General features: G+C 40.6%; 1 long non-coding RNA gene across 4 annotated transcripts; it reads left to right on the top strand.

Annotated features, from left to right (window-relative positions):
- The first annotated feature begins 591 nt into the window (after nt 1-591).
- LOC123104471 (uncharacterized) lies at nt 592-4,270 on the top strand. 4 transcript variants are annotated; one of them, XR_006450364.1, is made up of 8 exons: nt 592-1,103; nt 1,205-1,245; nt 1,387-1,480; nt 1,612-1,727; nt 1,802-1,877; nt 2,469-3,357; nt 3,453-3,524; nt 3,624-4,270. It is a non-coding gene; the product is annotated as an uncharacterized lncRNA (long non-coding RNA). The 4 variants fall into 4 exon arrangements; XR_006450365.1 differs by having other exon boundaries at nt 1,802-3,045; nt 3,128-3,357; nt 3,624-4,269; XR_006450366.1 differs by having other exon boundaries at nt 1,802-3,045; nt 3,135-3,357; nt 3,624-4,269.
- The last annotated feature ends 2,898 nt before the right edge of the window (nt 4,271-7,168 follow it).

Genomic DNA, 7,168 nt, shown 5'->3' on the forward strand with positions numbered 1-7,168 from the left:
GTGTGAGGGCTGTTTTCACCCGTTGCAACGCACGGGCATGTTTGCTATAATAATAAAGCACGGATTGACTCTTCGGATTCACCGTCATAATATGTTTTTTTCCTTGAATTTATGCTTTCCGTTTTTTTGCAGAACATCCATATTTTTTCCAAAATCCAAGGTGGTACTAATCTGTACCTACGTAAAAAAACGCTAGGTTTCAATCGGTACGTCGTAGACTTGGGCCTTCTGGCTGTCCGTTGCGAAGCAAGGGTGTTGTGTTATTAAAATGCATGTCAATTTTTTCTCCCGTTGCAACGCACGGGCTTATGTGCTAGTATATAATAAAGCACGGATTGACTCTGTGGGTTCACTGTCACAATACGTTTTCCCCGTTAATTTACGCTTTCAGTTGAAAATTAAAATATATTCAAGGTGGTACTAAATTTTGTATTGCAATACTGTCGACTCGATTGACTGCTACGTTCTTTCTTGGTCGCTTAGCTGGGCTGCGATCCGGTTGGGCCTTGGGCCGAGTAGCCAGGGAAAAACGTTTCATTTTAGCAAACAACACCCTGTACTTTAGTATATTCAGCCCGCTGTCCTTTTTAAAGTGACGGATGGCTTCCTTCGATGTATGCTCTCCTCGCCGCCTCTGCCCGCCGCCGCCCTCGGTCTTCTTCTCCGACCGTCCGCCGCCGCCCGCCAGTCTTCTTCTCCAGCCGTCCGCCGCCCGTCCTCCTTCCCCTCCACATCTGCCCCTAATCTTCTCCGGCGCCGCCCATAGCCTCCTCAATCTCCAACCTATTGTTCTCGTGCTTCTCTGATTTGGATCGAGATAGGAGTCCTGGATCGAGTTAGGGTCCGTGTTCTTCTCCAACACAAAGCTATGGAGGGTCCTGTAATAAGAAGGAAGGATCCTCGACCGGAATCTGCCCCAGGCAGGACCTCAATGGCGACCTGCAGGCCCGGCCTCTCTCTCTCTCTCTCTCTCTCTCTCTCTCTCTCTCTCTCTCTCTCTCTCTTTCGACTCCCTCTTTTTGCGACCTCAAGAAGCTACGGCGGCTCATCCTCGAGGCCAAGCTCGTGCAATTCCGACGACTCCAGGCCTAATTTGTTTCCTGGTCAGTCTCCTTTCCTCTGAGTTTTTTCTTGTTCCTCCAATGGACCTGTCGATAAATGCAGAATTGTGACTAGCGCTTCTCCCCCCTTTGTCTTATTGCAGCTCTATCTGGTCCAAGTGATGCGCCAAGGGGATTTGCACCAGTAAGTTAGTTAGTTCCCTTGAGAATTTCACATGGATTCGGCTATTGATTCACATGGTGTTTGACTGCTTGTTTCATCCAGAATTCACACTATCTTGCATAAATTCAGTTCTAATTTTGTACGTAATTATTCACGTTTCAGGCTTTCAGGATTGTTCAGTTTCATGCTAAGAAAAAAATAGGGTTGAGGGGAACCACTTCTTTGGCGTGTTGTTCCAATAGTTCATGATGATGAGGTCCGACTCCATAATATACTAGCATTTTATTTAAATGCCAATGGGTGCACCAACATTTAAGCAAGCAGTTTTTATGCATTTTCCTTTTTAGCACATAGTGAGCAAATTGTTCTGACTGTGCAATTTGATAGAGTCCATGCCAGCGCAACTCTCGCAATTCTCTGAACTCTTTCTGAAGTATACTGCAAGATTCGATTATAGTGTGGCCTTCAAATCAGAGCTACAATATTGCCTTTGTAGCTGCATGGTGGGTATCAATTTTTGTTATCACTGATCTTCCCAAACTGAAGCTTAGAGAGATCAAAATGTTACATGCTGTAGGGCCAGGAGTGAACTAAACTCGTCCGACAGTGTTCTACGGTTCGCCGCAACTTCGTAGGCCGGTTTTCCACTTGAGGTATGTAGACAAGGAGGATTGAAATCATGGTATTTGGTTCTCTGCAATCTATAGTAATATGTCTTTGGTCTTATTTTCCTACTGCTGGTTGTGTTTGTGGTACATAATACTCTGATGTTGAAAGGGTGGATCAGGTCATGGAGTACCTATGCCCCCATCGAGTAGCTTATGCGTCCTATATTTAGCTTTTCAAGATTATTAGATGTTTTATGTCAAGATGAATACATGGATAGTCCGCTATTTGCAGTATTGTTATAATTGCTCCCTGCTTCCGATAAAATGATTTCTTTTGTTCATTAGAGTTACAGTATTACAATGCAATGGTTGTTATAATATGGAGAACTGGTTAATTATAAGAGAGTGTCACATATGAGGATGAAAGCATGGATCAGCTCCTGTAGTAGTTATCTTTGATTTACGACAGAGTTTACTTATGGTTATAGAATGGAACTTTGTATTATTTTGCCATCCTATTTCCTTTTTGAAAATAGCTACAGCAACTGTCAGTTTAAATTGATGCGAGCAAGTAAATAACGCAATTTTCTTAATAACTTTTGCCGCACATATTTGTAACTGTAAGCCGCTATTCAGGATCAAGGTAACTCTCTATGTAATTCCAGAGCAGAGGTTTATAAGGTAACTCTCTATGAAACAGATGTTTTGTGAACGAGCAGATTTGATGTTTGATTTGCATAAACATGGGAAATTCATAGTTATTTACTATTCAAATTTGAAGCTAATATGGTATTTGATTCATGCATAGGGCTGAAGGTTTTACTCAAATTCGTGTTATACTAGAGTTAGCGCCTAAAAAAATGTCAGTGTATCTCTTGGGGGAGGAGGTGGGAGAGATGTAGCAGGTAGAAGATGGACCGTGGATAAGAAAGAGGAAGGGATAAAGTGTCAATTGGCAATGAAAACTTTAGTATTTGTGATGTAAATTTGAATGCTAAAGTTTGAATTTTTTTTCCTGGTCTTAATTTTTTCTTTCAAATGCAAGTGGATTAATCTGCATAAAATTTAATAATATGTTGTATTCAACTTTATTTGGATTTGCCTTCCACTCATAGGTCGGAGTCTAGAGTTTACGCATACCGTTGCATCAATATTGTTGCATCATGGTCAATTCTCTTGGACAGATAGCTGAGGCCATTGCATAATTTCAGAGGTACTTATAAATATAAAATGGCTTTCTTTAGCAAAAATGCAAAAGTTACGATGTTTATTTTGATAACCTTGACAATGTCAAGTACATAGAATTGGAATGGAGCCGAGCAACCCTGGTTCATTGTAACTGGTGTTTGCTTCACATCGAATCATTGAAGGAGTATGATGCTGCTTTGGAAGGAGGCTTTTCTCAATCTGTGTTGCTTTCGGAGCGAGGCTGGGCCACATCCACACTATTGTCGCTCGCCTGCCTGGGCCTGGGACGTGTTATTGAAGCCTTCACCATGCTACAGAGGACAGTCATGAAGCTCAGGTTTTTATGCTCTAACTATGTATTGAAAGTGTCAAGGCAAGGTCAACCTAATGATATGTTCGTGGAGTCATAATTTTTTTGTTTCTTTCTGTTAGTGTTAGAAGACAAGTTGGCTTCGTATATTGGCGAAATCTCAACCCATGTTCTTCAGTTGGCTTCATATATTGGTGAAATATCAACCCATGTTCTTCAGTTTGCATTAAGTGCAGACAACCTACTGTTGTTTATTTACCTTGCCTTGAGTACAGATTCTACTTTGGCTGCAGGATGTTGACACTTCGCTTGCTTCTGATAAGAATGCTTGGAAAGTTATAATGAAAAATGGAAAACTTGTGTAGTTTTACAAGACAAGTAAGCGCCTATGACCTTTCCTATCCGACACAACGCAAGTGCGCACGACAGCTAGCACAACAAACAAACACCAAGCAAGCACACGTACACAGCAGTAGCATGTACTCCCTCCGTAAACTAATATAAGAGCGTTTAGAATACTAAAGTAGTGATCTAAACGCTCTTATATTAGTTTACAGAGGGAGTAGAAGCTATCACACACGCGCCCGACACAACAGCCGACTCGGGACTGGATGACCACGACGTGCGTGGGTTGAGGCCTCACCGAAGGAGCGGCGCTTGCGGTGTCTGCATGTTCGGCCTCGCTACACTCCATCATAGTCACATCACGGAGCGCTGCAGTAGGGCAACGATTCTGCTAGAGGTAAATAGGGGTTTGGGGTGCTATTGTCCAAGATTGTGCTACCAAGGATTGTGGATCTTAACTATTAGACTATTCATTTGTAATCTTAATCTATAAAAAGAAAGTAAGGTTGTATTGTATTTAGCACTCTTGTGATAAGAATGCTTTTTTTGTTGTTCTTATTAAAACATTGGCGTGCAGCAGCCATAGACAATGTGATTACTATATGCTTTAGTTCAAAACTTTATGTTGTTGTACATTGTCATCACTTACAGAGGTACGATGCATATAATTTATTTGCAAGTTTCATTAAAAAAAACTGTTGTTGTTGATATATCTATATGCATGTCAATACCTCCAAGCTATAACTACCCTTGTGAGAAGGTGTAACCAAAGTTGTCAAAACCCGGAACCGAATTGATCGGTTGAGTTAGAACCGAATGCCCATGCCTATCTGTATATAACACTTCGGTTCATGTGTCTCCATCCAGACCTCACGACCGCGCATGGTCGGTTGTGGCCGTTGCCACTGCGTGTCTCTGACATGGACTTGCTCTGGTCCGGCTCCATCATGCTGGATGTCGTGAAGGCTGTAGTCCAGGAGTTGGGGACGGGCCCCTATTTCAACTTTAGCATGGCTCTCCATTAGCAATATATTCGAAGTGCCAAGGTTGCAAAAGCCATATCCGTGGGATGTGTTTATTGTGATTTGAGATGCGTATTTTCTGCCTTATTGCTTTTTCCTATGTATGCGATTGATTGGGTTAGATCTATATAGGGTCTTGATATTGCTATAGAGAAGTTATAATAGTTCTTCATCATGATTTGTATTTGACCATAACAATCGTAAGACAACTATGAATGCTTGACATTTTCTCCTGAACAAATGCGGCTATTAGTTTGTATTTCATCTAAGTGCAGTGCAATCAATTGAAGTTATTTTGGAAGAACATACATCTGATTATCTTTGGTTTTACTATAGTCCGTAGTAGAGTTAAAATTGTACATTTTGTGAACTATTCTGTTCCAATATCTCTTTCTATACATTCTATAAGGTTATCTACTATGTGCATTTGCTTTCGCCATTATTGTTCATGCCCTACTCTCTGTGCTAAGAAACATAGTTTCATCTTATCCCTAAGATCAGTACAAGTTGGGAATGGCCTTGGGTGTATTGTAATCAGGTGGACACTATTGCCACTATCAACAATGCAGGAAGAAGAATAGGCAGGCGACATGGGTGGAGCTTCTCGAGCCATATTTGTTGTGTTTAATGCATGTGATTTTTTAACCTGTTGTAACGCACGGGCCCTTTTGCTAGTTATACAAAAGTGTGGACCTTGGAGAGTTGCATGTAACATGTGGCAGGCCTTCCCCGACTCGCATGTCGACTGTACGTAGTGCTAGGCCCAAATAGTTGCATCTTGTACGTGGGCGCTAGGATTTTGTGTGTTCTTTTTTTTTGCGGAAGAGGATTTTGTGTGTTCGACCAGGTTACTTCGGTTTCTTTATTATAAAACCGAACCGGCCGAACTTAATTCGGTTAGTATAAGTGAAAACCGCATTTTACTGTAGCAGCAAGAAAACCCGAAATTTCGGTGTCTTCAGTTACGGTGTCGGTTCCGTCTTCGGTCCATCACTTTTTGTGCCCACCCCTAGCTATTACCACTTCAGCTAGCGAGGGTATCTGATTATTGAGTTGTGCGAAAAATATAAGAACCAAAACAATCGCACATCCGAGTTTTCTTTTTTGAAATTTTGAACACAAAACATTTGTTTGAAAAAAAGGGGAATGTCCTATGAAATATGTGAACAAAATTTTAAAAAACTCAAACAGCTTTGAAAATCGGGAACAATTTCCTAAAATACTTAACAATATTTCTAAACTCTAGGGAAAAATGAACATTTTTTTGAAAGGGAACTTTAAAATTAGAAATATTTTTGGAAACCACAACATTTTTTAAGCACTGGACACAAAATTTTGAAATACATTTTTTTTTGCAATTCCAAACAAAATTCATAACATGAACGTTTTTTTTAAACTCAGGAACAAAATTCGAAAACATGAACGTTTTTTGAAATATGCAAACAATTATTGAAATAGGAACATTTTTTGAAACGGCATAAAAAATTAAAACATGACATTCTTGAAATTTTGAACAATATTTTATAATGAGAATTTTTTTGAATCTTCCAAACAAATTTGGAAACATGAGCATTCTTTGAAATCAGCGAACAAGTGTTTAAATGGAAATATTTTTGAAGTCCCTGATTTTTGGAAAAAGTTATGAAGATTTTGAACAAAAACATAAAGAAAAGAAAAGAAACAGGAAAAAAATGAACAAGGAAAACCATCAGAGAGCAAAAAAACGAGTAAGATTCGGTTCATGAAATTTCTGAAGTGTTCCCAAAACCCAAAAAAAAAACAGCCTGGAACCTTCCAAGCTCCCAAAACCGGATACGATATTCGTTAGCTGCTGATAATATGGGCTGACCCAATTTGATCCCTAGCTTGGTCAGGTCTATGCGAATGATTGACTATTTGTGCACACTGCGTCAAATAGACAAAGTGCCGAACGGGAGCTCTCCAGAAAATACTAGAGCAACAAGTTAGCGAGGGCTCCTTGGGCACCCTCCCAACCATCACTTGAGGGCGGGCTGAGAGCACGCCAAGTGGGAATTCTCAGCCGCCGTCACGTGTCACGTGCTAGGCGCTCTGATTTTTTTTCCGCACGCGTTTTCGGTATTTAAAACGGTTTTTCGATCTTTTGGTTTTCCACGGTCTTCCTTAGCTTTCGGATCAAAAATTAGAAAAAAATGCGCGAAAACACTTTTTTCCTGCGAGAGATACGGCCATGGCTCTCGAAAATGGGAAAAAAAACTTTTTAAGTTTTTTTTCTTCCGCTGGAGCCATGGTTATGAGACACGGTTTTGTTTCCGCGAGATGCATGGTTGTGCTTTCGTAAGAGGCATAACTGAGAAACAAAAAAAACGTGTTTCTGTTTATTTTTCCTTTCGCAAGAGGCATGATTTTGGTTCCATGAGGGGCATTGTTGTGCTTTCGCAAGAGGCACGGCCATGCCTCTCATAAACAAAAAAAAATGTGTTATCAGTGTT

The sequence above is a fragment of the Triticum aestivum genome, chromosome 5A, assembly GCF_018294505.1.
Source record: "Triticum aestivum cultivar Chinese Spring chromosome 5A, IWGSC CS RefSeq v2.1, whole genome shotgun sequence".
NCBI classification, from domain to species: domain Eukaryota; kingdom Viridiplantae; phylum Streptophyta; class Magnoliopsida; order Poales; family Poaceae; genus Triticum; species Triticum aestivum.